This window comes from Onychomys torridus, chromosome 14 (genome assembly GCF_903995425.1).
Source record: "Onychomys torridus chromosome 14, mOncTor1.1, whole genome shotgun sequence".
NCBI classification, from domain to species: Eukaryota; Metazoa; Chordata; class Mammalia; order Rodentia; family Cricetidae; genus Onychomys; species Onychomys torridus.
In genome coordinates, this window is record NC_050456.1 from 44,395,106 (window position 1) to 44,421,381 (window position 26,276).

The following is a 26,276-nucleotide window of genomic DNA, read 5'->3' on the forward strand; positions in this document are numbered from 1 at the left end:
AGTGAAATGTGTGTTTATTTGCACTCCCATGCTAAATAAATAAATCTTAAAAAAAATAAAGCAAGCTTGCCACTGGTGAGGGCTTCGTGATTGTTTTTTCATGGCGGGAAACTTTGACTCTGTTGGGCAGTAATTAGTTTTATAAAAAGCATTTCCTCAAGAACAGAGTGTTTTCCCTTCTGGCCTGCATCTGAAGCCACCCCTGGCTGTTCACCTCTGCCAGCTTGTCCAGGACTGAGTTATGAAGGTCCTTTGTGGGTGCTGTTCCTGGGAGTTGGAGGGTGAGCCGGCTTTGTCTGTGACTCATCTCCTTGTCTCACAGTTGGCTGTGTGTTTTCTTAGCAACTGCTGCTGATTTCAGGTCTGGGCAGGGAAAAGCATGTTTTGAAATGACCTGGTATATTCTTTCAGGATTTACGGACATACCTGTGAAGCCTTATAAACTTGTGTTGTGTATACTGCAAAGAATGAGGGAATAAACTCTCCCTGTCCCTATTTCTTGAGTAGGTTTTGTTCTGAGTTGTATTTAGGGGACCTAGGTGGGTGGGAGTCAGACTAGGAGAGACATGAATGAATACTGGACACAGTCTATCTATTACACCTGGGTCAAAGACAGTGGACTGTGGTCTTCATGTTGAGCTCTGCTCCCATGTGTCTGGGAAGAGTGAAGTTTAGGAACTCTGGTGTAGTAGAGTTGAGAACATGGGCCCTGACATCAGCCTGAGGTTGGCTCAAGTCCTGGCTCTGACCCACATGGCTGTACTACTTGGAGCACCTCACACCAGCGGAGGAGTTAAGGAATTTCGTGTTTATGGGGTTTATGAGTATTACTGGGTAATGCAGGGAACAGCGCAATACCTACAGAACAGGGGGTCATCAGCACTAGTTCTTCCGGATATCACGGCAGTACCCCTCAGCAGCAGCTTAAGGAAGGGACGGTTTGCAGTCCGCCGTGGTGGGGAGGACATGGCGGTGATCTTACTGACTATGCAGTCAGGGAGCAGAGGTGGAGATGAACACTGGGAATGAAGGCAGCTGCCTTTCTCCTTTTTCCTGTCTTCTTTTGTTTTAAAGACAGTATCATCTCCTGCAGCCCAGGCAAGACTTCAAATGCACTGTGCTGCTGAGCACGACTTTGAACTCCTGACTCTCCTGTGAACTCTTTTTTACCTTTCCTTCCCTCCCTCCCTGCATCTCCCCCTTCTCTCTCTCTCCTTCCTTCTCCCCAGCCACCGCCCGGAGCTCCTTTCCCCACTTTTATGCAGTCTAGAACTCCATCTGGGCACTGACACCAACCACATTCGGGATGGATCTTTCTTCCCAAGTTAACCCTCCCCAGAAAAGCACTCATGGACACACTCAGAAGGTATACTCCACCAATTCCCTAGGGGACTCTTAATCAAATCAAATTAAAAAAAAAAAAAAAAAAAAAAACCACTACATTGTGTCCAGTTCAAAGGTAGCGAGCACAAGTGACAGGTATTCAGGGACAATCAGAAACAGAGCAGACCTGGTTCTGAGTACTTAGTGGCTGGGGAAGGTGGCCAGTGGACAAGTCTGCACACAGTCTCTGGAATGGAGGAAGTGCCAGCGCGGAAAAGCAGTGTATGGGTGCACCCAGCCAGCGGTGATTAATACCAGCTTTGGGGGTGCAGGGGCTAATTTTAATAGCGTGGTTGAGCGGGGGCTAATGTTAATAGCGTGGCTGAGCTGTGTATGTAATTGGCCTATAATGACCCATGAGGGTTTAAGCACGGGGACTAGAAGAGGGTAAATTTCAGGCTGAAGGAAAACATGGGTTTGGGGGCAGAATTTGGTGAGGGAGAAAGAACACTGGGGATGTAGGTAGCAGTTGTTTTGGTTAATTTGAGTGGGTTTGACTTGCAAGAGTGTTTGGAGTGTATTCTCGGAGCCAGTGGGGAACCGAAGTGACTGCTTGGTGTGAGAGGTTTCATGAAAGTGTTCTAAGGAGATGTGTCATAGAAATCTGGGTGCAGTGCTCCATCGATGGGATGTGTGCCCAACAGGCACAAAGTCCCAGGTCAGTCCCAGCACCACATACAGTGGCCGTGGCGGTGAAGCAATCCACGGTCAAGCTCATGCTCAGCTACATGGAGACTTTAAGGCTAGCATGGGCTGCATGAGATCCTGGATCATGTGAGACATACACACATGCTCTCTCTGTCTCTGTCTCTGTCTCTCTCTCTCTCTCTGTCTCTCTCACAGGTACACACACTGGATCACATGAGACTGTCACACACATGTGCACACACATGGTTGTATTAGAGGCAGATGCCCAAATCCAGGGAGTCAGGTAAATGAGAAAAGCTGTTGCAGAATGTAGTGAAGGAGGTGAAGGAGTGTTAGAAGGAAGTGGGGAGGGAGGATTTCAAAGTATGTACCAGATGATGTTGAGAGAGAGAGAGAGAGAGAGAGGTGATGTGGGGGCCAGGTGCTTATATCAACCAGACATCTAGCTGGCAGTTGAAAATTCAGTTCTGGAAGGAGGAAGCTGGTGTTTATTGAGCACGCACTGTTTCTGTTTTATGCTAAGCGCTTTGATAAATTTATTATTATTACTATCAACATCATCGTCGTCATCATCATGGTTTTTCAAGACTGTGTTTCTCTATGTAGCCCTGGCTATCTTGGGATTCACTCAATGGCCTCGAACTCACAGAGACCTGCCTGCCTCTGTCTCCCAAGTGCTGGGACTAAAGGTGTGCGCCACCACCGCCTGGCTTTTCACAAATTCTTAATTGAAAGCAAAATTTCCTCCTTCCCTCCCTCTCCTCTTCCTTCCCTTTATCACTCTTTTACTTACATATATGCATTGATGTGTCTGTGCATGTGAGTGGAGTTCTCATAGAGGCCAGAAGAGGGCGTAGGTTCCCCGGGGCTGCAGTTTCTAACGCCTGTGAACTGATAGGTGGGAGGAGGTCCTCCACAAGAATGGGTCAGTGCTCTTTCCTGCGGTGTCAGCTCTCCAGCCCGATTTCACGCCTGAGACAAAACCTCACTGTGTTGCTTAGGTCTAGGCCATCTTGCCTCAGCCTTCCTAGGAATGGGCCTCCAAAAGTGTGTCATCATGACTTGATAAAGCATGGACCTTGGGGATAGAGAGATGGCTCGGTGGTTACACGCATTGGTGGTTGCTCTTCCCCAACACTACATAGTGGCTCACAACTGTTTGTAATACCCATCCCAGGGGGGTCCCGTGCTTGCTTCTGGCCTCTGCAGGCACTCCATTGCATGTGGTACAATGACATACATACAGACCAAACACCCAAGCATGTAAAACAAAATAAAAATTAAGAGAAAAAGTCCAACCTTGGTATTTAAAACCCTCTTGTTTTTGGCTAGAAGAGTGATGAGTGAGTAGCCATCAAGGTGGTAGGCAGCAGGCTCCTGGGCCTCTTCATTGACAGAATGTTCAGCAGAGTCTGTTTTGAGACAAGCACCCTCCCTCCACCTGGGCGGCTGCTCTTGGTCAGCTGAATGGCATGGAGGGAGTTTCATTCTCCATTTTATGTCTCGTGTTCTAATATTTCTTTTCTTTTAGTGTCTGGAGTTTGCATTGCTTTAAGACCCCCCTCTCTCCTGATTCTGATTAAATGAAAACACTGGGGTAAAAATCTAACTCAGTGAACCCCATTTTGCTTATCTTGGAGAGGAAATTGGGGAGAATGTTGCTTTGTTTGTTATTGTTCATTATTTTATTTTATTTTGGGGAGGAGGGAGCCAGAGTGTCATGTGTCCCAGGGCTAACCTCAGACTCACTGTGATGGCCTTGAACTTCTGGTCTTCAGGCCTCCACCTGAAGAGGGCCAACATTACAGATGAGCTCAGCAATTCTGAGTTCAGGAGGTGCTTGGGATGGGACCCAGGGCTTCTTTATTTAACTTATTATTTTTGGCAGTGCTGGAGATTGAACCCAGGGCCTTACCCATGCTGAGTAAGTGTTCTGCCTCTGAACTGCAGCCTTAGCTCTTCTTAAATTATCTTTATTTTAAAACCAGGCATTGCTAAGTTGCCTAAGCTGGCTTCATACTCCTTCAGCATCTGCGTCACCGCATCCAGCTTGGTGTCTCCTTTAGCAGAGGAAGGAACATGTGATCCTGGGGCTACGTTGTGGTTGCAGATTAAAATTCCGGCTGCAGGGCCAGTGAGATGGCTCGGCAGGTAGAAGCATTTGTGGCCAAGTCTGACAATCTGTGCATGGCCTTGGGGACCCACCTGGTAGCAGAGAACTGACCCTCAAAAGTATTCCTCTGACCTCCAGATGACCCCAAATACAATGCATAAAAAAAAAATAACTATTAAAACTTAAACACCCGTTGTACATTTAAAAAGTCAAGTCTGGGACTTTAAGTGTCTTTAAAGATTTCATTTTCATTACACTAATTTCTCTCTCTCTCTCTTGCACACATACACACACACACACACACACACACACACACACACACACACACACACCATCGCTTCCTTGTCTTATTTTCACCTTCCGCTCTTACAGCCCTTCCCTAGAGATGATCACTATGGACGGTTGTTATGTTTCTCTCATTTGACTATTTCCACACCCCTGGAGCTGCCTCCAGACTTTGTGCTCTCTCCTCTTCACCTAGATCCTTGGTGTCCTGGCTTGTTCCTGAGGTGCCGTAAAACACTGGTTCTTTTTTAGGTCCTCCCTTCTGAAAGCCCAGCACACATCAGACCTAACCCACGTTAAATAGTCTTGGCTTACTGGTAGATCCTAGACGTCACCAGGGTAAGAATTCCGAGACTGTGAGCATCTCATTTGCTGCAAAACCAGTTTTGTTAGTTAATTTATCATACTAGTTTGACAACCGAATGTAATAGTGGGCAAGAGCATGTTTCTTTTTCCGTATTCTCCCTCCCTCCCTCCCTCCTTCCCTTCCTCCCTCCTTCCCTTCCTCCCTCCCTCCCTCCCTCCCTCCCTTCCTCCCTCCTCCCCTCTCTCTTTCTCTCTGAAAAGAGCAGAGAGTTTCAGCCATTGTAATTTACACAGGAGGCCCTGGGCTGGGGATGTAGCTCAGTTGGTAGCTTGCTTGACTAGCACAGGGCCCGGGTTTGAGCTCCCAGTATTGCATAAACCAAGCTTGGTTGTGTGTATGCTCAGCACTGGAGAGAGGGAAAGACGGGGGATAGAAGTCCAAGGCCACCCTCAGTTACAAGTGACCTATAGGCCACCTTGTCCTATAGTCCTTGTCTCAAAAATAAAACTAAATAGGGTCTGGAGAGATGGTTCAGTGGTCAAGAGCACTGGCTGTTCTTTCAGAGGACCTGTAGATCACAACCATCTGAACTCTAGTTTCAGGGGATCTGACACCCTTTTTGGGCCTTCACAGGGCACCAAATGATAGCTACATGGACAGACAGACATTCAGACTAAGCACCTTATACACAGAAAAAAGACAAAATGACAACAGAAACCAACCTCACATTAAAAACATAGAGCAAGAAATAAGTGGACATAGCCCTAAATTACATCGGTCTCAGGACTAATCTCTTCGCTTCTCTCACTTTCTCTTGTCTGTCTCAATCTTCCTCCTCCCCCTTCTTCCTCCTCTTCCTTTCAACACCTTTGTTTCGTGACCCAGGCTGGCCTCCAGCTTAAAGTCCTACCTCAGCCTCCTCCACTGTTGGGGTTTACAGGCTGGTGCCACGAGGCCCGGCTTCATGTGGTTAGTTCCTGTGTTGAAAGTTGAGATAATGTGTAAATGAACAGCTCTTATCCAAGTACTAAGCAGGCCCACCCTTGCTTGGCTTCCAGGATCAGAGGAGATTCGGTATGGCTGAAGACATGTGGTGTTACATTTCTCTGCAGAAATTTTGCAGTGAATGAGAGGATTGGACATATGTTGCCGATTAGGTTTCTTGCTGTAGTGGTTAAGGACGTGGCCTTTGAAGCCTGGTGTATTGGGGTTCAAGTTAGTCCTGCTAATCACTTGCTGTGTGATTTGCTGTTTTGGATAGGTTACTTAATCTCCCAGTTTCCCTAAAGCGGGTAGATGGGATGCCTTTTCTGGACTTGCCAAAGTCATGGTTCATGGATAGTGTGTGGCACTGATTAAGTACTAAATAAATATTAGCTTTCCTTTTTACTGTTTTATTAGTTTCAAGGAGAGCACCTCCCAGTTTGTCACCTTTAAGAGGGCAGTCCCTTGTTGTTACCCAGGAGAATGGCTCACTTCCCTTTGTACCGTTAGCCGTTAGCCGTGTCCGGAGGAATGTATAATTACTGAGTAACTTGGGAAAGCTGCCGAGAGCTCAGGAGCTCTCTTAGTGGGCAGTTTCTGTTCTAAGTATCACACAGATTAGCTTGCCCCTTCTCTGTATCTCTCAGTGTTTAGTTTTTTTTTTGTCTACTGAGGAAAATAACTGTAGTCTGTGTAAGACATCTTTTGAGGTTTGAGCGAATTGTTCAGCAATGGAGAGAAAACAGCCCAGACTTCTCCCTTACCTCCATTCTCCTCTCCCTCCTCTTCCTCCTTTTTCTGAGCTGGAGAGTGAACCTGGGGCCTCACACATACTAGGCATGTACTTTACTGTTGAACTAACTCTGTTCCCCCCTGGGCTGTGTTTCCTGTTGGAGGTTATGTATACAGTGTGTGGGGGTGGGCTGGGGTGAGGCCAGAGTTTATTCCTGGAGGAGAGCTTTGAGAAGGGGAAAAAAATTCTCTAGAAACTCTTCAAACAGTTTGAAATTCCATGAAAGAAACTGAAGACCCCTAGTCCTTGAAGAGCAGGAGTTAGAAGGAACATATTCATTATAGGAAATTTTGCCTTCACAGAAAAGCACGCGAATTCTAAACACTTTTCAAAAAAATTAGAAAACTTCCTGAAGAATTGTAATATCAGAAATAGAAACTGATTTAAAAAAAATTTTTTTTTTTTTGTTTATTCACACCAGATAAATTTCTGATGGGGTTACTGTGTCTGGCACAAGAAAAGGACAAAGTTGACTTTGCTCATAGCACCTTCTGTTCTTTCCGGAAGTCAGGAGGGGGGCGGGTCACATCCTAAAATGTGGCTGAGAGCTGGCAAATTTGTATCCTTGGGGGAAACTCAGCAACAAATAGCTCTGGTTGTTTCTCTGCAGGTGAGAAAGGCCTGCTTTGTGGGAGAATAAAGTGGAAACACATTTGCAAGTGTTCTGGAGCCTGGGCGATTCCCAGGGGGGGGGTGACATTCACTGCAGGGTTCACAGTTGGAGAACAGAGTCTCACCTTGTAGGCCTGCCTGTCCTGGGACTCGCTATGTAGACCAGGCTGGCCTTGAACTCACAGAGATCCTCATGCCTCTACCTTCTGGAGTGTTGGGATTAAAAACATATGCTGCTGTTGTGGGGTATTCAGCAGAGAAGACTGTTCAGACATGGTTTTAAGTCAATAGAAAGTCTTTATTAGGCAGCCATGTTCAGGATCCCAGTGTAACCCTTAGACTTTCCCAGGGTGAGCTTTTAAGCACAAAAGCCATGTTTGGGGTTGACATACTTCAGTTAACAAGAACAGTTAGTCAGAAGCGGAACTTCAGAAACCAAAAAGCAAGGTTAGTACGTTTAGAGACTTTCCCAGAACAATGATCTTTGATGGAGTAGGTGTTTGTTTTAGTTTTGGCAGGTGGTATTGTCTACATGCTGACTTTACAGCTTGGATGGTCCTTCCATCATGGAGTCAGTTGGGCTAAGGTCTCAGGCTGGCATACAACCACACATGGCTCCAAATCTGATTTTCAAAACATCATTTCTGTAGTTGCTCTGTTCAATTCCCAACTCCTTTGGAACATTTAAAAAAAATCTTCTATTTTTAATTACCTGAATGTGGGTATGTCTGTATGGAATATGTTCATGTATGTACAGTGCCTTCAGAGCCCAGAGACAGCCTCATAACTCCTAGAGCTGGAGTTACACGCAGTGTGAGCTTTCTGAAATGGGAAAGGCCTTCTGCAAGGGCAGTGCATACACCTAACCATTCGCCGTGTCTCTAGTCACCTAAGTGTAGCCCAGGCTGGCCTCACATGCTCAGTCCTCCAGCCTTAGGCATATCCTTGCCTGCATGTGCCACCAGGGCTAGCCCTACTTCATTGCCACAAAAGAATATCTAAACAGTTAGAGTGCGGCATTGCTGGCTACACACTAGAAAAAAGCCTGCCTGCCTGCCTTCCTTCCCTCCATTCTTCCTTCCTGGGACAGCATCTCCCCATGTAGGCCAGCCTGGTCTCGGAGATCCTCCTGCCTCTGCCTCCCAAGTGCTGATATTAAGGGCATGTACCCCATGGCCAGCACAGAAAGACCGTTTCTAATTTATCCGTATCACTGTCAAGTGTCCAGCTGTTTTCCCATCTGCTTTCTTGCTGAACACTTGGTATTATGGTGGACGGGTGGTTAGATGAAGCCAAGTGTCGGATGTTTAGTTAGAACTCCCCGTTATCAGAGTGGCTGCAATGCAGTGGGTGCTGGGCTAATTGAGGGAGAATGGAGTTAAAAACACTCCACAGGTGCTTCTTAGAGCTCCTAGTATGGAAACTATTACATAAGCGATGTAACTCAGTCAGCCAGAAGAGTGTTGGCTTGCTGTGCACCAACCAAGCCTTGGGTTTGATTTCCAGCATTGCATAAACTAGGGGAGACGGCATGTGCTTGTTACCCTGGCACTTGGGAGGTGGGTAGAGGCAGGAAGCTCAGGATTTAGGCATGGGTATCTCACTGGTCCACGGATGGGCTACAGAACATAAAGGGAGCTAGAAAGTGAGTGGAGGCTGACCACTGCCCAGTCCTTCCCAAACTGTCGTTACTTAAATTCGTATGTCATAGGTGGCTCTCTTTTCCTTGGTCAGTATTGACTGAACAGGTGTGAATGACACTTTCTTGTTGGTGACCCATGTCTGCTTTCTGGAAGGTTGTCCTCCGGGATCTTAAGCACCAGGATTAAGACGGTTAAATCTGCTGTCAGCGTGGAAGATGTAATCTTCCTGTTCCACTGCCCTGGCTTCCCAGCCCCCTCTTATCTTTGGCTGTATTTTTTAACAAGTTAATTGCACTAGTTATCCGGGAGATAGCCATCCTTCAGAGCATCCAACACTGCGCTCATTCGAATTCTGTTTCAACTCCTCAAAGTTGTGCAGGAGCACCAAACACTGCAAAATGCTTTTCACACGTGCAGTTGCATTTCATGGGGCACTGCCCTCCTGTTGAGAGCTGGCAGTGATTTGCTGGATACTGTGAGTAGAAGACGGGTTGGGGGACCGTCGTCATCTGTCACCTCCCCGAGTGCTCTTATCTTAAAAAAAAGTCTTAAAAATGCCATCTAAATTAGTCTCTTCAGGCCAGCAGGAATATTAGAGTTGAGAATGTTGTTTAAAAGAAATGTATCTTGGAAGCAGAAAATATTTTGATATTTTGAGCTGATTTGCTGAAACTGCTATTTGGGTTTTTTGTTTTGTTTTGTTTTGTTTCTCAAAACAGGGTTTCTCTGTGTAGCTCTGACTGTCCTGGAACTCTCTGTAGAACAGGCTGGCCTTAAATTCAGAGATCCACTTGCCTCTGCCTCCTGAGTGCTGGGATCAAAGTCGTGTGCCGCCCCCGCCCAGCTGAAACTATTTGTAAGGAGTAAAAGCTGGTGAACTTTGGAAGTGGGTGATCTCAGAGAGGAACAAAACATCTTACCAAAAGACTGCAGGATAGAATATTTTGAAAACAAGCTACAGTTGTTTTTATTTATTTATTTATTTATTTATTTATTTATTGTTTTGCTTTCTATGTTTATTTATCAAAATTAGTATCGTCCTAGTAATTCTGGAATTCTTTTCCTTACATTTCTTGCTGTATGACTTGATTCATAATATAAGAAGAACTCACAACATTGAAGGATTTAAAGAAATTTTGTTAAGCTACCCATGGTGGTGCACACCTTTGTAGCTGGAATTTTTCCTGTGTCCTGCCTGGCCCTGCAGTCCCAAAGCTGCTTGTAAAATAATCACTCAGAGGCTTATATTAATTACCAATTGTATGGCCTATGGCAGGCTTCTTGCTAGCTAGCTCCTTCCTCTTAAATGAACTCATTTATATTATTTAAGTATCATCACATGTTCTTTGGCTATACTTGAATCCCATTACATGCTGCTCCTTGGATGGCGGTTTGGGGTGTCCGTGTGCCCCCCCCTTCTCCTTTCTCCTTTCACTGTCTCTCTTGGATTTTCCTGCCTGGCTCCCTCCTGCCCTGCCATAGGCCAATGCAGCTTTATTTATTAGCCAATGGGAGCAACACATATTCACAGTGAACAGAAAGACATCCCACAGCACACCTTTTATCGCAGCACTCCGGAGGTGAAGACAGAAAGATCAGCAGGAGTTCAAGGTCATCCTTGGCTACATAGAGTGTTGGAGACTAGCTGGGATACATGAAACCTAGTCTCAAAGAAGGAAAAAAAAAACAAAAAAAACATTGAAATGGCTCAGCTGATCAAATCAGCTGTAAACCCTGACAACCCAAGTTCAGTCCTTGGAATCCATGTGAAAGTGAAACAGAGAACTGACTCCACAGAGTTGTCCTCTGACCTTTAAATGTGCACTGTGGTACTTGTGGGGTTCTCTCTCCAAGTGGGTATGCATCTACATATAGTAAAGAAATGTTTAAAAAGGAGAAAAGAAATATTTTTCTGGTGCAAAGGTAACGGTGTGAAGGGAGGAGGCGGGGCGGGGCTTTCAGAGGCTGCTCCTTCAATCCGGTTCTCCTGATCTTGTGCATAAACAGCCTCTTCTAGTCTTTGACTCCTAAAGGGTCCTGACTTCATAGGGGTGGGGTTTACTTGCTGACTTCCCAATTTTTACCAACTGTCTACCATTCAATATAGATTGAGAGAGAGAGAGAGAGAGAGAGAGAGAGAGAGAGAGAGAGAGAGAGAAAGCCCTGCTGTGGTAGAGCTTTGCCTAGGATGTTTAAAGCTGTGATTCCATTGGGGGAAAATAAATTCCAAACACTAAACTCAAAACCAAAGCCACCAACCCAAGCCAACCCACAAACCACCCAAACCACCCAGACCCAAAGACCAGGGCTAATGTCATAAACTCCACTTCCCACAGGGGCTCTGTGAGCAAAGCAGAGACCGTGGAGGAAGTCCTTTATCTCAGGGCAGGTGATGGTGTTTGGGGCCTCTTCCTCCCTGTTACTTCCTTCTAATGGAAATGGCGTTTGGGGTGGGAAGAAAGGTGGTTTTCCTGGGACAGTGGCCACAGCTGCTTCTGTGGAAACAGGGGTTTGTGTAAAAAACAATGTGCGACGGGATTGGTGAGGAATCAGTGCATTAACTGTGTTTGACAGGTGAGAGAGGGGCGGGGAACACAGGGAGGGAGGGGTAGCTTATGTTTTAAATAGTGAAACTTTGAAATGCCAATATTTATAGTAAATAATGTTTCCTCTTCCTTCTTCAGCGTGTGTGTGTGTGTGTGTGTGTGTGTGTGTGTGTGTGTGTGTACTAGAGTTACATGTACTAGAGTGGAGGTTCTTAAACTTATTCTACTTTTGACCCTTTTCATCTGTGCTGGTTAGTTTTGTTTTTTTAAATCAGCTTCATACTAGGGTCATTTGGGAAGAACAAACATCATTGGAGATGTGCCTCTATCACAATAACCTTGTAGGCAAGTCTGTGGGGCATTTCTTCATTGATGATTGATGGGGGGGGGGGGTCCAACCCAATGTGGGCAATGCCACTCCTGGGCAGGGCGTCCAGGGGTGTATAAGAAAACAGGCTGAGGAAGCCGGGAGGGGCAAGCCAGGAAATAGTATTCTATACAGCAGTGGTTTTCAACCTTCCTAACGCTGTGACCCTTTAATACAGTTCCTCACGTTGTGGTGACCCCCAACCATAAAATTATTTCATTGCTTCTTCATAACTGTAATTTTGATACTGTTATGAATCATAATGTAAATATCTGATAGTTGACTCTAGGGGTCGTGACCCACAGGTTGAGAACCACTGCTATAAATTGCCTCAGTTTCCATTTCTGCCTCTAGATGCCTGCTTGAGCTCCTGCCATGACTTCCCTGGATGAGGGGCTAGAACCTGTGGGGTGAAATAAACCCTTTCCTCCCCAAGTTGGTTTTTGGTTTGTGTTTTATCACAGCAATAGGAAGCAACCCAGGAAATCATCCAAGAAACTTTTCTTTTTTTCTTCTCAAATCAGGGTTTCTCTGGATAGTTTTGGTGCCTATCCTGGATCTTGCTCTGTAGACCAGGTTGGCCTTGAACTCAGAGAGATCTGCCTGGCTCTGCCAGCCGAGTGCTGGGATTAAAGGCGTGTGCCGCCGCCGCCGCCGCCGCCGCCGCCGCCGCCGCCGCCGCCGCCACCACCACCACCACCACCACTGCCCACCAAGAAATTTTTATGTGACTCTGGTTATTTAGGTATATAAAATTGATATCCACTCAAACATTTACTGAGAATAAATCAGTGAAATTGATATTATTTGGTATACATATAATGTTAGCACTTACTAAAGATTAACGTGCCCACTGAAGAGATGAATATACCTGTTTATTTTTGGATAAGGAATTGGGCCCTTGCTGAGTTTTGCTAGTGCAGTGTGTAGAACATCTTCAGTGTTTTCCAGGGTTGATCAATAACTTGCTTTCGTGGTCATCAATGGCGAGAATACTGCCTCACATAAACATGTAGTACAAAATGGCAGAAGTACAGTTAGGGCTATCTCAGAAATGGTTGGAAACTCTTTCCTACTCTTGAGCCAAAGTTCATTAACATTTATGTTTTATTTTTATATTGTGAGTGTTTTGCCTTCATGTATCCAAGTGTGCCATGTGCATACAGTGCCTGTGTAAAGGCCAGAATGGTGTGTTGGATCCCCTAGACTGGAGTAACACATGGTTGTGAGCTGCCATGTAGGTGCTGGAAACTGAACCTGGTTCCTTTATGAGGGCAGCCAGTTCTCTTAACCATTGAGCCATCTCTCTGTAGCTAGAGTTTTTGTGGTCCTGCCTGGCCCACAGTCAGGACAAATCTCTCTCACCCGCCAGGCCTGCAGCTGCTCAGACCCAATTGAGTAAACACACCAGAGATATTACTTACAAACCGTATGGCCGTGGCAGGCCTCTTGCTAACTATTCTTATATCTTAAATCAACCCATTTCTATTAATCTATAAGTTGCAATGTGGCTCGTGACTTACTGGTGTCTTAACATGTTGCTTCTCATCATGGCGGCTGGCAGTGTCTCTGCCTCAGCCTTCCACTTCCCAGAATTCTCTTCTCTGCTTGTCCCACCTATCCTTCCTGCCTGGCTACTGGCCAATCAGTGTTTTATTTATTAACCAATCAGAGCAACACATTTGACATACAGAACATCCCATAGCATCTCTCTGACCCCCAAATGTACTTTAATGATTAAAAACATTGCTATGTGTATGAGTATGTTTCTGTGTGTGCATGTGTGCATATGAGTGTTAGTGTCTGCAGAGACCAGAAGAGGGTTTTGGATGCCCTGGAACTAGAGGTTTCCAGGTGATTGTGGGCCATGGATACAGGTGCTGGGAACTGAACCAGAGTCCTTTGGAAGAGCAGCAAGTTCTCCTAACTGCTGAGCTGTGTCTCCAATCTCTAATGATTTAAAAAAAGTTTCACTCCAGTCAGGAACTCAAATAGTAATTTTTACAATTAAATATTCTCGTATAATACAGTTCAAAGATAAAATAATTTGATACATGCTGAGGAAAGATGTCAATATGTAAAGGCTTTGTTTTCTATGCACAGGCAAATGTTGCCATTCATAGTTTCGATTCTTAGTTGAGCCATTTGAGACAAGATCAGCAGTGTTGCATGGCAGCATGCACAGTGCATGATGTGCATCCGTGTGTTCAGAACCAAGGCTGCGATGAAGTGGTGCCATGCAAGTGGGTGGGCACTTGGGGAACACCTCAGATTCATTCTACATTTGGCTTAGAATTAAGTTTTGGTGGTTGCAGGAACCATCTTTTATTGTTGCCACATTTTCATGACCCTGTATTCAGTCAGTAATATGATCCTGTACAGGGTTGTGACCCACAATTTAAGATGTCTGGTACTAACAATGTGTTGACCAAGGTGGTGCAAGGTCTGCTATCAGCATGCTCTCCAGCTCCCCGGCGTAGCAAAGGGTTTCATCCCAGATGAGATCTGTTCTGTGACTTCCCTGGACTTGTGTGGACAAGAAACCTGGTGACTCTGGTTAGGAAACTGGGACAGATCTGGCATTGTGGCAGGTGGAGGCAGGAGGAACCAGAGTTCAAGGCCAGCCTCAGATGCATAGTGAATTTGAGGTCAGTCAGGGGCCACTACAGACATTGTGTGTAAGCCTGTCCCCCCAACAAAACAACAACAACCAGGTGTCCCTGAGGGCCATACCTCTTTTCTAAGATGACCCCAATAGTTCTTCATGGCTGGCCTTGGAAACCTAAATTGTCCCATTGAGGGTTTCTTCCTTCTTGCTGATAGAATTTCATATAAGGACCCACACATAGGAGCCTGGACTTTCTAAATTTTCTTTTTTCTTTTCTTTGAGATGGGGTTTCTCTTTGCAGTTTTGATGCCTATCCTGAATCTTACTCTGTAGCCCAGGCTGGCCTGGAATTCACAGAGATCCACCTGGCTCTGCCTCCCAGTGCTGGGATTAAAGGCGTGCACCACCACCGCCCGGCATCCAATATTTTTTAATGGGTGTATATAAATTGGGATTCAAAATAGACCAAGGCTTGGGCACATTCAAATCTCTGGCTGGTTCCCCACATCTGGAGTCCTGTGGACCATGATGGGATCCTGGTAATTGACTTCCTGAAGCTTCCATGTACAGGGCATTCTAGTTCTTGCATCTCTACTGTTTTCAGGGCCTAGAGATGTAAGTTTCCTTTTCTGTTTGACTACATCCTGCTCTTTCCTCTGGTTCTTGACTCCAGTGTATGGAGGGCTGGGGCTGGGTTTTGTGCAGGTACAGGTGTGGGTCTGATGGCTACGGATAGAGTTGGTTGTTGAAAAGTTTATCTAATTATAATAGTGGATACCAGTATATTTTTCTAATTAAAAACCAAACAAAAAAAGTTGAACCAAGATTTATTTATTTATTTTTTTATTTGCCACAGAAGGTTTCACGTAGCCCAGGCTGGCCTGGAACTTAACCTCTGAACTTCTTTCTTTTATCACCCAAGTGCTGAGATTACAGGTGTGTAGTTTTATGTGGTGGATTCAAGCATGCTAAGCAAACACTCTACCATCTGAGCTACATTCCTAGGTCACAGGACACATACTTCTTGCCTGTGTTATCAGCCATCTTCCCTGGTCAGGGAAAACGAAGATAATGCACTGACTTGATTGTAGCTTCCCAGTGAGGGGTTGGCACGGTTACCCAGATCAGAAGCCACTTTCCCTGGGTCCAGTGGGCCTGCTGTTTGAAGATTAGCATCCACTCCCATCCAGAAGCAGACACATAACTCAGTTTTAATTGTTGGTCTCTAGGGATGAAAGAGGGAACCATTAATTTGTTGGGCAATTGATTTTCTCTGAGGATGAGACACAAAACCAGGTTGTCAGTTACTGAGCTGCCACTTTGGCTAATGAATTATATTTCGACTTGGACAACTTCCAGCTCTATTCATAGGTTATGAGGAAGTCTTCAGGGAGAGAACAAGGGTACGCATGGTTGTTTCTACACATAAAAATAACAGGCCGGAGAACTTGGAGAGAAGTGCCGTGTGCAGCCTTTTGACTTAGGTCAAAAGAGAACCATGATCTATATCTGCCACTTCACTTTTAGTTTCTTCTTGCTCAATGCCAGACTAGGTCAAAAGTTTGGCAACAGGATGTTTTGGGCATGGTCTGTGTAAGTTAATAGGGTTTCTGAGCATTTCTGTTTTTTCCTGAGGAGATGCCTGTAGCATGAATCTTAAAAGGTCTTATTAATGAAACAAACCTGAAGCCAGGTATTGAGGTGAACGCTGAATGATCAGAGAAGCAGAACAAACCACAGCTAACCTCACCTGGCCAGTTCCTCAGCTGATCCTGTTTCCTCAGACTGAAAGCCTCTGAGTCCTCATCCAAATGGATCTCAGCTGAACTGCTGCTCAAAAGCCTAAAAATTTAACCAAGGCTCTAGTTCCTGGTCCTCATACCTTATGTGCCTTTCTGCTTTCTGCCATCACTTCCTGGGATTAAAGGCTCTGGTTACCATGCTTGGCTGTTTCCAGTGTGACCTTGAATTCACAGAGATCCAGATGGATGTCTGCCTCCAGAATGCTAGGATTAAAGGCGTGTGTGCCGCCATTTTCTGGCCTCTGTGTCTATCTAGTGGCTGTTCTGTTCTCTGACCCCAGATAAGTTTATTAGGATGAACAGTATTTTGGGGAACACAATATCACCACAGATGCCCTTAGTTCATTTATCTCCGTCTGGTACTTTCCCTGGTGGTGATGGATGGAGCCATGTGAGTGGAAATGAGAGGGACTCCACCTCTGAAGTTACCGTTGAGGTAGACTCACCAGATGCATAAGTGTCCCAGCCAGAATTTCTGTGATTATACTGTTGTTAAAAGTCAAAAAGGCCAGGTGCAGTGATGGCACACTCCTTTAATCCCAGCACTCTGGAAGCAGAGTCCTGTCTTGAAAACCAACCTCCCCCCCCAAAAAAAAAAAGTAAAAAAGTTAGGTGTAGGGGTGCAGGAATGTTAACCTTAGCACTCAGGAAGCAGACAGAGCTGGGAGGAGCCCCTTAAGTTGGAAGTTGGCCTGGAAGCAGGTTCTTAGGCCAGCTTGGGAGATGTGAGACCCAGTCACACAGTAACACGGTGCTTGTAAATGAGAAGGCAGAGGCGGGGGCATAAACCTACAGTTCCAGAACTGGAGAGCCTGAGGCTGGGATTACAAATTCCAGGCTGGGCTGGGCTACGTTGTGAGAGTTTATCAAACAAATAAACAGATACAAATAAGAATAAAAGAAAACATTGCAACCCCCCCCCCATCCAAAAAAAAAAAAAAAAGCCCCAAGAAACCCAAATAAACAATGACAAAGTCAGTATGCGGTGGCTGGAGAGATGGCTCAGTGGTTAGAACACTTGTTGCTCTTGCCGGGGACTTGGTTTGGGTTCCAAGCATTTGTGGTGGCGCACAGCTGGCTATAACTCCAGTTCCTGGGATCTAATGCACTCTTTTGACCTCTGAGGGCACCAGGCATGTATGTAGTGCCCATAAATACATTCTCATACACATAAATACATCTAAAAACAGAAACAGCAAAGAGCTTTGAAAAGTCAGTGTGTGGAGTTTGTTTCAGTTTGGAGGGTGGGATGCCGAGAGGGTAGGAGATGGAGGCATCTCAAGAATCTTCTGTAAGGAGTGCCTGTGACTGCCTGTGTGTCTCACCCACCTCTGTTTTCTGGTGTTTCATGACTCCATCTCAGGTGTGACTTTCAGTAATTTATAGCCTGAGCCGTTAGCATAGGTGGTGTTCTTTGAATAATGCGTGGGTAAGATGACAGATGGGGAAACAGAGCTGTGACTCCACCCTGTGGGGCTGGTGAGTCTGGGTCTCCTTGGCCTGTACTTGATACACCCCCACCACCCGAGGGTCCTTCAGCCTTCTGACTGGCCTGTTCATTGGGGTGATGATTGGCCGACTCTATGGAGTTGGAATCAAAATAATGATCTTCTGATGCACTCTCTCTGGGTTTCACTTTCTGCTGTGGAAGACCCTTGTGAGACAATAATGGGTATGAAGGTAAGAGCGTTTTAGGATAAGGAACTTAAGGAAAAAAATGTGTTTGCACGCAGCTGTGTGCCACAGGATATGGGTGGGTCTCTTCCATGTAGAAGAAATGGAAGTCCTGACTTCATACTGAGGAGTGGCAGACATCCCAAAGAAGTGTGGATCCTCGCTCAGGAGAATACTAAAAATGGAGTAGGGAAGGAACGGCAGTCTGCAGGAGAAGTGCTCAGGAGCAGGCATGCCACCCTTTGTCACTGTGGAGTGACACTGTCATCTACAAAATGCAAGCTCCGAGAGCCACTCAGTTGATATCTATCTATATCCATCCGTCTGTCCGTCTATCTGTCCACACACACATCTCATAATGTTTTAAGTATATGTATGATTTTTGTCTTGATCTGTATTCCTAGCCGTCTTTGGCTGCACAAGGTCTGTGTGGCCAGTGGGCTGCAAACCAGACACACTTGACACATAAGGAGAGTCTATTTTGTACTTTAAAGATACAAAGGAATTTGGAGCCAGGTTGCCTCACCAAAAATGCTGGGTACTGGGGGAAACCAAGAACCAGCTGCGCTCCCGCCAACCCTGAGTTGGAGTTAATTTGTCTCAATAGCAAAAGACATGGAGAAACTCCCCTTCGTGCCAGTTTATTATTTATTATTATCATTATTATCTTGAGGAGGAGGAAGAGAAGAGGAGGGTCATTTTGGAATTAGCTATGTAGACCACGTTGGCCTAGAATTTTCGGAGATCCGCCTGTTTCTGCATGCGCCATCATGCCCAGTCAGATTAATTTCCGTCGTCTTTTTTCTTGTTGATACATTCCACTCTCACACTGGAGAAGGAGACTCATCTCCTTTAAAAATGAACCTAGACTGGGCTGGTCTTGAATGGGCCTGGGAAGGTGAAAGCCAGTTTGACCTAGACAGATAATTGCATGCCTATAGAGAGGGAAAGCGGCAGGTGTAACTCCACCCACCAGGAAGGGGGCTCCCAAGGGTCCTTGTCCCAGACTGGAGACAAAGGAGGGAAATTGAGTTTATTCAGATGAATAAGGAACAAAGGACCCACACGTCTCTACCATATGCATTTTACACATACTGCAAGGTGAATATCTGTTCTTTAGTTAGAATGAGAAAGCCCCACAGCAGAGTTGAGCACCTACCAAAGGATTTCTGCATTCGTAGTTCCCAGCAAGCTCAATCTCCAGCAGGATGGACTTAAAAAAAAATTACGTATATTTATTTAGTGTCATCTTGCCAGTCCAGTCTTGTTTTATTATTTTTATTGCCCGCAAATCCATTCTTTAGGAAGTGTTTTCTTCTTTGTTCATTTTATTTAACATATATATATATTTTTTTTTACTGGATATGAAACTCAGGTTGTTGGGCTTAGGGACCCGCCTCTGATTTTTTTTTTTTTTTTAAATTTAATTTAATTTTTATTTTTGGAATAGAGGTAACATCTTCCTAATTTTTGTTTGTTTGTTTAATTTCAGTGGATAAAAGGGTGTGACAGTGGTTTCCTCTAGGTGGTTTTAATTTTATTTTCTTTTTGAGTCAAGGTCTCATGTGGCCCAGGCTGTCATTGAACTTCCTATGTAGCTGAGGCTATTCTTGAACTCTTGGCCCTCCTGCCTGTCAAATGCTGGAATTACAGGGGAGTAAAGCCTCTAAAGTGAGTGAGTGTGTGTGTGTGTGTGTGTGTGTGTGTGTATGTGTGTGTGTGTGTTTTGTGTCAGGGTCTCATTGTACATTCCTGGCTCGCCTGGCAATTGCTCTGTAGACCAGGCTGGCCTTGAACTCAGATCTGCCTGCCTCTGTCTCCCAAGTGCTGGGATTAAAGACATGAGTCATCACACAGGTCCATCTATGCTTAGGGCCTATAAGATGGGTCAGCAAGCAAAGGCCCCTGCTATGCATGGCTGGCAATCTGAATTTGAATCCCTGGAACAATGGGAAGGAGGAAGGAGAGAACCTATTCCACAGGATCGTCCTCTGATCTGCATGATGGCACACACACACACACACACACACACACACACACACACACACACACCCATACCACATGCTCACACTGCACACCCTCACATTGATGATAATAAAGAACAGCCTCCCTCCTCTCCCATAACATGTAGAGATTGTTTTTCATTTGGAAGATGAGACAATGGTAATGCTTTAAGGTCTTAAATAGCATTTTCTAGCCCAGATGAGCCTGGGTCTTGGTTACTGCACAGCTAGAAACCACCACTGCAGTAGAACTTGAGCGCAGGTGCTCTACCATCAGGAGCCAGGGGAGGGGAGGCAGCCTGGAACACCCAAGTCTTAGATATGCATGAATGCTTTCTGGGCCAGCTACTGACTAGTAATAAATAAAAGCTAAATAACAACAGAATTAAAAGCAAAATTCTTTTTGAGCCAGGCATGGTGGTGCATGCCTTTAATCCCAGAATTTGTGAGGTAGAAGCAACCGGGTCTCCTGAGTTTGAGGCTAGCCTGGTCTACAGAGTGAGACTCTGTCTCACTGCCCCCTTCTGAATCATCTTGGTCCTTTTGAGATATTTTAAGAGCATACAACCTTGGTTTTCTTAGTCAAATTTTTAGGAACCATCAAGATTTAATGAGACATTAAAATTATATTTGTAGAGATTTAATAACACAGAAATGCTGGTTGTTAATATTTAGCAGATTCCCCAAAATGTGATGTAAAAATAACAAATTTTTTGCTTGTTTTTTTTTGTTGTTGTTGTTTTTCATGACAGGGTTTTTCTGTGTAGCCCAGGCTGTCTTGGAACTTGCTCTGTTAGAACCGGCTGGTCTTGAACTCAGAGATCCACCTGACTCCTCTGCCTTTCAAGTCCTGGGGTTAAAGGCATGTGCCACCACCATCCAGCTGTATAAAATAACACCTTGGGGCTGGAGAGATGGCTCAGAGGTTAAGAGCACCGACTGCTCTTCCAGAGGTCCTGAGTTCAATTCCCAGCAGCCACATGGTGGCTCACAACCATCTGTAATGAGATCTGGCACCCTCTTCTGTGTACATAATAAATAAATAAATCTTTTTAAAAAAATAACACCTTTGTAAAAATAAAACCAAAGGCTTAGAACAGAAAATTTGACTAAAATTTTCAGGAATAATAACAGTGGTGACGTTTGCATGGTAAGCTTGTAGGCTGAGTTTATTTCTTTTTAGTTTCTGTGACATTTACAGTTACTCTGTGGGAATGGAGAGGTTACCGCTCTCAAGGAGGACCTGGGTTCAGACGTGAGCACCCGTGTCAAAGGGAGCAGCTTGTAACTCCAGCTTCAGAGGATCCTTCACTCCCTTTGGCCTCCTTGATCTCCCGCATGCACGTGGTGCACATAAAACCACTCAGTCACATACACCACTAATTAATGGTGGTCTTTTTTAAAGTTAACCTAGGGCTGTAGTGATGGCTTGGTGGTTTAGAGGACCTGAGCTCACGTCCCTAGACCCCATATAAAAAGCGAGGCCTGGTCACTTGTGTCTGCCACCCCCATGCTGTGGAATGGGAGGGACAGGAGGAGGACTTGGGTTTGCCGCCTGCCAGCGAGGGAATAAGATAAATAATGATAGAGCTGGACACCAGTGACATCCTCTGGCCTCCGTGCATGTGTGTGGGAAGTGTGCCAACACTACACACCCCATTCAAAAACATACAAAAACCAATAAGACAGATAAGCAGCCGCTTCTCTCTCTCTCTCCTGGATCTCACTCTGTAGCCCAGGCTGGCCTCAAACTCACAGAGATCCGCCTGGCTCTGCCTCCTGAGTGCTGGGATTAAAGGTGTGTGCCACCACCACTCAGTGCCGCTTCTCTTTTTAAAAAGTTACTTTATTGAACACATTCTGTGCTGTAAAAATCCCTTTTTGAAAAAGTCAATTTTACTTTGTAGACAATAAATGTGAACTGTGCCTAACCTTTTTATCTCTTGTTTGTATTTTTTTTTCCCTCCAACTTCTTATCTTATGAGATCGGAACATTAAGCTGTGAGGAGGTGCATGCCTGTAATCCCAGCAGGCTGAGTCAGGTGATTTTTCTACTCCAAGGCCAGCCTGTGTTTAAAAAAAAAAAAAAGTCACTCATCTAGTAAAATATTTTCATTATTTTCCCTTGGCTCACCCTGAAGTGGTGGGTAGGGGGAGTAAACCTCTTTTTGGACTTTTTTTTTTTTTGGAGACAGGGTTAGAACTCGCTCTGTAGACCAAGCTGGCCTCGAACTCCCAGAGATCCGCCTGGCTCTGCCTTCCGAGTGCTGGGATTAAAGGTGTGCGCCACCACCGCCTGGCTTCTTTTTGAACTTATTAATGCATTCTGTTCACCAGGCTGCCTTATTCTGGCCAGGCCTGCTCCCGATTTTTGCTTAGCCCAGCCTGCAGAGCGGAAGGATAGGAGATGCTTTTTGCTTGAATGCCTGAGGAGAGCCTTGCTGTTTAGAACCTGGGATTAGCTTAGCTGCCACTCTTTTTGGTGGATCTGGGGATCGAACCCAGGGCCTTGTGCTTGCTAGGCAAGCGCTCTCCCACTGAGCTAAATCCCCAACCCTCTAGCTGCCACTCTTTATGTACCCTGCACAGCGCTGTTCTCCCAACAGTGCTGATTCCCACATGCTCACCTCAGTGTCTCAGAGCCTACTGGGGACTCTGTGTTTGTTCAATGAATGGATGGATGAATGAATACTGGCTCGCCAGGGCTCCTCAACTGGCAGTGAGTTAATAGTTCATGCTTTTATAATATCCACTTTGTGCCTGAATGTTAGAGTAAAATTGGGGCCAGCAAACTTTTTGAGAGAGGGTCTTACTGTGTAGGCTGGCTTAGAACTGGCTAGGTAGACCAGGTTGACCTCAAATTCATTGAGATCCACCTGCCTCTGCTTCCTGAATGCTGAGATTAAAAGCGTGTGTCATCACACCTGGCCGCAAACTTATTTTAAATTGTGTGTCTGTGTGTCTGTCTGGGAGTATGAACATATGTGTGCAGATGCCCTTGGGGCTCAAAGGTATTGGAACTCTTGGATCTGGAGTTAAGGGAAGCTGTTAGCCATCCTAACATGGGTGCTGGAGTTAAAGGAGGCTGTTAGCCATCCTAACATGGGTGCTGGAGTTAAAGAAGGCTGTTAGCCATCCTAACATGGGTGCTGAGTTAAAGAAGGCTGTTAGCCATCCTAACATGGGTGCTGGAGTTAAAGGAGGCTGTTAGCCATCCTAACATGGGTGCTGGAGTTAAAGGAGGCTGTTAGCCATCCTAACATGGGTGCTGGAGTTAAAGAAGGCTGTTAGCCATCCTCACATGGGTGCTGGAGTTAAAGGAGGCTGTTAGCCATCCTCACATGGGTGCTGGACAGTCATCTGCTAAAGGAGTACATGCTCTTACCCACTGAGCTGTCGCTCCAGTCTCTAGCAAACTTTAAAATTGACCACGCCCCCCCCCCCCCCATGCTCCCCGGATCCAGTGAGCTCGGGTCCTGCCCTTACACTGCCCTTTCCTTGGTGAGAATAACAAGAGAGAAAGGCTTGAATCCCCTAGATATGCAGAGAAATTCTGTACAAAAATGGAGGTGAGGATTCGGAGGCCTGATCACAAAAGATGACAAAATGTGGGAAGAGGTTAGACAAAGGAGAAAGTGGGGTGGAGAGCAGTTAGGGAGCACGAAAGGAATGTGTTCTATCCACTTGGTGATTAAAGTTTAACCTCCATCATCAAGGGCTGATCAGAATCCTCTTTCTGGAACAGGGAAGGGAGTCACCTTTGACATGGACGTATCCTTTCTTTTTTAGAATTTAAAAGGTGTATTTATTTTATGTGTATGAGTGTTTTGCCTGTGTGGATGTGCATATGTCACATGCATCCTGGTGCCAAGTAGAAGTCAGAAGAGGCTGTTGGGTCCCCTGGAACTGGAGTGACAGATGGTTGTGAGCCACCATGTATGTGGGTGCTGGGACCTGAACCCAGGTCCTCTGCAAGAACAGCAAGTGCTCTTAACTACTGAGCCATCTCCCTGGCCTCTGGGGGTGTCCTTGCAAGTTAAGCTTCCTTTATAGAAGGGCAACATGTTCTGATTTTAGAGATTTGACTAGTATTGATCGTTGCCTTCAGCTCACTTTATTCCAGAGAGTTTTCGAGGCTCGTGGTCAGAGGCAAAGCTGGAGTGAGCCTGTAATTCCAATGCTGGAGAGGTAGAGATGGGGTAGTCCCAATCTAGCAAGATCAGCGCTCTTCTCTCTCTCTGTCTCTGACTTTCTGTCTCTGTCTCTCTCTGACTCTGTCTCTCTCATACACACACACACACACACACACACACACACACACACACACACACTTATGTGCTCCCCCCATATTGGCATAGTTATATTACTTGGACATTTGGGGAAAATACTGTTTTAATCACAGTGAAAGTCTCTACATTTCCCCAAATATTTCTGTCATTTCTCTAGAATCATGTCAGTTGTACGTGCAGCCATTTTACATTAAAATTTTTATTTTTCTGGGCGTGCATGAACATGTGCCATGGTGCCCACATGGACGTCAGAAACACCCGTGGGGGTCAGTTCTCTTCTTCCACCTTGTGGGTTCTGGGGATCAAACTTACTTTGTCAGGCTTGGCAGCAAGTGCACTTAGTTTGTGTAGATGCGATCAGCGGGCCACACGAAACCATTTGACCACAAACCTACGAACTCCGCTTCCTTCCTTTGTTTCTCTCTTCCCAGAATAGCTTGGGACCAAGGTTCCTCCTTAAAGTTGTTGAACGCTACAGGAGTATCATGACAAGTAGAAATGGACCCCTTGCCTTGAAATACACCCAGGGAGATGTATGTGGACCACTCAGCACCCCCCTCCCTCCCTTCCTCCTTCCCTCCCCCTCGTCCTTCCCCCCTTGTTGCAAAGCACTTTAAAAGCTCTATTCTCCGAAGCACGGTCCAGCTCCTGGGTGGCTGGGAGAACAGTGTTCTGAAGCGGCCAGACTGAGTGTTCCAGTCTCTCCACCACAAATGGGGTTGCTTAGACTCCCGCGTTCCCAAGTGTGCAGCAGCGAACTTTGGATTGGACTCTTTGGCAGGAACTTGAAAGTCTGTGTGCTGGCCCAGACGCTATCATTATCCTCCTGTCACAGTTGAAGAATCAGGACCTGAGAGGCAGAGGCTGGCACGGGGCTCGTGGTCAGAGGCAAAGCTGGAGTGAAAGCCAAACCTTCCGGCTCTTCCTCAAGTGCTCCCAACCATGGCATCCCGCTCTCAACCATGGCATCCCGCTCTCTAACCTCAGATGACTTCTACTGCCATGAAGAAGTGGGGATGATGGGTAATTCTGTTTTACTTCCAACATTAAAGAAAAAGTTAGAAGCATTTCCTTATGCCCACAAGGAGCTCTCCGCTTGGATGTCAGCAAAGTTAACTATGTAGCCGTAGTTGACTCCTTCATCCTCCACTCCGATGGACATCACTTCCCTGTTCTTGTACTGTGTATGTGTGTTTAGAATTTATGGCCAGGGCTGATAAATTGCCTCAGCAGGTGAAGGAGCTTGCTACCAAGTCTGATAATCCGAGTTTAACCCAGAGGTCTACTTGGTGGAAGGAGAGAATGGAGTCCTGCAGGTTGTCTGTTGACTTCTACATGTTACCCGCCCCCTCCCCATAAATAAATGTAAAAACATGAAAAATAAATCAAATTTACATCCACTATGTAAGTGACCTTATAGTGTGTCTATCCTTTCTCCTTAGTCCCTCATGATTTTTTTTTTTTTTCGAGACAGGGTTTCTCTGTAGCTTTGGAGCCTGTCCTGGACTAGCTCTGTAGACCAGGCTGGCCTGGAACTCACAGAGATCCACCTCCCTCTGCCTCCCGAGTGCTGGGATTACCGCCACTGCCCGGCCCCCATGATGATTTTAATATGTTGTATTATCTCTGCTGCTATTGCTTGCTGCTGCTGGTGGTTGCTCATCTTAGCTATGAAATAGTCTTCCCATGGGTGAGTGAGCGGCAGACTCCTCCTCCTCCCAACAGGATTAGATTGTGCCCACTTTTTGTTGCTCTGACCGGTTCTACCATGAACCCTGAGGTCCTTGTATCTGTGTAGGACTTCAAAGCATCCTTTTCAGCTGGAAGAATTTTACTAGGTGAATAACAGCTGCTCATGCTTCAGCTCTGGGTGGAGGCTAATGTTTCTGGACTGAGGTACCAGCAGCACAAACCCCAGCTTTAAGATGCTTCTGGGACCATGTGCAGCCTGTGCTGGCCCGCAGCTGCTCTCCCAGTCCTGCCCACATCTCTGGTTTGTTAGGTCCTGTTCTGCACTGTAGCTGGGTGTGAGCTCTGTTCATTTCTCATGCACTGTACCCCATCCTTGTGCCCCTTCCTCCCCATAGATGACCCTGCTGCCTGTCTTCCTGAGAAAAATGAGGCCATCTCATGCCAGCCCTCTTCATCCTTCAGAATTCCTCAAAGCTCATGTTTGCAAGTGGTTAAATCTTCCTGGAACACATTTCTTAAAAGTTTCA

At 45.8% G+C, this 26,276-nt stretch overlaps 1 protein-coding gene and 1 non-coding gene across 2 annotated transcripts in view; one reads left to right on the forward strand and one right to left on the reverse strand.

Annotated features, from left to right (window-relative positions):
• The window catches only part of Syne2 (spectrin repeat containing nuclear envelope protein 2), a 321,669-nt gene that overhangs the window by 12,016 nt on the left and 283,377 nt on the right, over nt 1-26,276 (forward strand). The gene's annotated exons all lie outside the window — the stretch shown is intronic.
• On the reverse strand, nt 22,249-22,320 carry Trnaa-agc. The gene has a single exon. It is a non-coding gene; the product is annotated as a tRNA-Ala (tRNA).